Genomic DNA, 3,532 nt, shown 5'->3' with positions numbered 1-3,532 from the left:
GAACAAAGTATTTCAGGCTTACAGGTCTCTGAGACAGATCACTATGCTTTTTCACACATACCTGTGCTTGCTGCAAGAATTACCGTATTTTACTACAGCTTAATTTTTGCCTGCAGATCTGCAGTCGGGCCGACAGGCGTTTTAAGAAATGACAAATTCTGTCTTTGATGTAACTCCAGAAAATAGAAACCTTCCTTTCTCATCAGGAGTTTTGTGTAAACATTCACCAAATGGATAAACATTCACCATTTGGGGGTAAGTACAGGGGGGAAGCATCTGTGCTCAAGCAAGCATGATGGTCACAGTTCAGCATGTAAAAGCTGTTAGCAGGCTCCATTGCAGTGATCCTGTGGCTCTGCCCTCAATACTATGTGATTGATATATTTTATGTCATTTGTGGGTATGTGTCCCAGGTATTAATCACAGGCAATGTCAACAGAACAGAGTTCCTTACTCCAGTGCTCTTTAGAGTTCCATACCGACTAAGAAGCAACATAAGCAGCTCTTGCTTAGTAGATTCATAGCAAAAAGTTAACTAATAAACCGCACTACAGCATAAATGTTTTGCTTTTTCATTTAGAAAACAAACAGTATTTTTTTTAAAAAATCAATGCATTTCTATTCATTTGACGTAATATTTCCAGCTTGTGGTCATTGTTAGTAATGTCTTATTTTGAGGAAAATTTTGAAAATTATTTTGAATTAAAAATTAATTCTCAATTTTGTGATTTTATTTTTATAGATTTGAATTGTTCATTCAGCAGTGTTAGATTGTTTTTCAATTGAAGGCCACTACTATACATAATGTGAGTTCATTTAAAAAATAAAACAAAATGAAAGGCATTTTTATGAGGAAAACAATGTTGATATTCCAGTGATAATCTTCCTTAGATCATATATTGTATCATTAGGACACATTGTGGGCTTTAACTACAAAACTTTTCCTGTTCTATTTGTATAAGAAAAATAAAAACAAAAAAAAATATTGAAACTGAAAGTTTGTACCGGCACTTTGAACAATACTTCTTTTGTTGTTTCTTGCGGGAAAAAAGACTTTGGTTCCATTATTCCTTGCATGCAATAAACTCTTCTTTCTGTTACAACACTGCTTTCACATGCGCTTGGTTTAAACCTATTAATATGTATCATTTCAGAGATATTAATGAAAATATGCCATCCATTAATAATATTAAAAAATATTGGACACCCATTTTTATACAGGCAGACATGATGCTAAGTTTAAAAGTGGGGATAATAGACATTAAATGAAAACTCTGATTCTCTGCTTTCATGTGCATTGAGTTTTAAGCTTGTAGTATGCAGCAGGGTTCCACGGTGTTGGTAAAAAATGTTGGCAAGTCAGATCCGTAACTTCGGCATAAGGATTGGTTTAAAGGGCTGGGTCAGTCGGGTTGGGGTGCAAAGCGGGGCTGGGAGCGAGTCTTGGCTGGACGAGGCACCGTGTGCCGTGGCCCCCCTCCCTTCCTTGTGGGGGGAGGGTGGGGGGACAGCCAGGGTGCCGGGGGAGCAAGCCATCGGCCACGGCGGCGAATCTGGACACATGCCAGGCCATTCCCGCGGATCACCCCAGCTGCGGCTTCCTTCCCAGGAATGGAGGGGAAGTTCCTGTGGCCTGTGGGGGCCCCTCGCTGACACGAGCAGGTGAATTAGCTCCCCCGCTCTTTCTATCTCTGCCAAGAATGAAGCTCCACCTTCCAGGTCAGTTTGTAAAGTCACTGTCTAACAACAGGTCTTTATAAATCATATATATAATAAAAGCAGAAATGCCATCTTCCAATCTATTCTTATGTATTATAGTTCAAAAATATGACTGATATGCAACAGAAAGTATCCAGTGATTTTACAGTGTTTCTTGGTTTATATCCGCTGTGGGTGAAATTATTGGAGCACTGCCCGCATCTGTTCATTTTTATCCTCTCCAAACTGCATCGATGTTATATCCTCTTTCTTCAGGTCCTCTGCTGACTCCTCAGCATTATTGTAAAGCTGTGTTCCTGTCTCCCACTAAATTCGCATCTTGGCCAGAAAGGGTGTCTGAAAGTGTGCTCCTCTGTTTCCAGTGTGTCTGTCTTTTCTAGTTGTTCTTAAATCTGCTCTGTGAACCCCTTAGGGATGGTGTGGTAGTGGGGCCTATTTGACCCTGCACAGAGCGGTCATCTGGAGCACATGGTTGGACTGTATGCATGACATTCGCTCTCATTGCTCAAGGCCGCTCATTACACCTTCTGGTTAAGGAATCCCTTGACAGCATGATTTCAATCGTATGCTGGGGTAGGCATAATATGCCTGCTCTCTCTTCATCACTGACACAATTCTACCCAGCAAAATAAGTGCATCTGATCCTGTTGTAAATCTCATGAGGAGACTCAGACATCCGTGCTTAACCCAGTGGAAAGCAGCAACAGCCAATACCTGACCAATATGGGAAAAATATTCCTATATCATAGTTTGACATCAAAACTGTTACAGATCCATGGTTCCTGCCTTGCCATCTACTCATGTACTGCCCTGCTGGTAGTTTTTCTGACTAAAATAACTTTCTGTGGTTCCATAGTGTCACGAGTAGTTCTTTCCGGGCCCTATGCAGATGACACGATCCGGATTTGTGAGGAAACACTGGGGAAAAAGTTATGCAGCAGAGGGTATAGAGACAGGGGGAGTGTCCAAAGAGTGCAGGTGTCCAGGGGAAGTGAGTCCGGGGCGAACAATCCATATAGAAAATCCAAACGGGTAATCAAAAACGGAGGCAAAAGTCCATGGCCAGGCGATCCATCCGGGGGGATAAGGAACAGAAACCAGGTCGGATCCAGTGGGGGGAATCAGTAACAGAAAGTTAAAACCGTAACGGAGCCAGACGCAGCTGGACCCCGGGATCTCACGAAACAGGATTCAATGAGGAACCAGGAGTGAGGTCTGCGTCTGGCTTTTAAGGGAGAACAGAAATAGGGAACAGGTGCTGGTAATGGGAGAAAACAAGGAAGGGCTGAGCGATCGTGACACATAGCTTCAGGCATGAACTGGATCATATCCTCCAGCTCCTCAACATACGTCTTGACATTACAACCAGGTATTGTCAACATTTCTTTGTCTATTGCTAGCCGTCTAAATTAGTGGAGGTTAAATCCCCTGTCTTACCTACAAAATTGATGAAGGACAGGATGGATACACCTGAGCATCACGTATACTGTAGGTCTCTTTCTGATCCACTCAGAGATCCCGTCCTAGAGAGTCTCTGAGCCCAGGCTTCCTGAATGCACGTGTTCCCTTGGCCCCTAACTGAGACACGCATGCTCTGCTTGAGATCTCTGATTTCTTGCAGGGCAGAGGCTAGTTCCTCAATAAGATTGTCTCTTTGTTCAGTTATTCATTAGTCTTGTTGTATAAACTTTCCAATTTGATTTCCTGTTCATACAAGCTTACCTCTATCTCTTTTCTGACCTTCTCCACGACAGAGGGTCTTCTATTTTATATTTTCACTAACACTTCTTTGAATTGTTTCTTTTTCTGTTCA

The sequence above is a fragment of the Atractosteus spatula genome, chromosome 17, assembly GCF_055471065.1.
Source record: "Atractosteus spatula isolate fAtrSpa1 chromosome 17, fAtrSpa1.hap1, whole genome shotgun sequence".
Classification (NCBI taxonomy): domain Eukaryota; kingdom Metazoa; phylum Chordata; class Actinopteri; order Semionotiformes; family Lepisosteidae; genus Atractosteus; species Atractosteus spatula.
The sequence above is the reverse complement of the archived record's forward strand: the minus strand, read 5'-3'. Positions refer to the sequence as shown.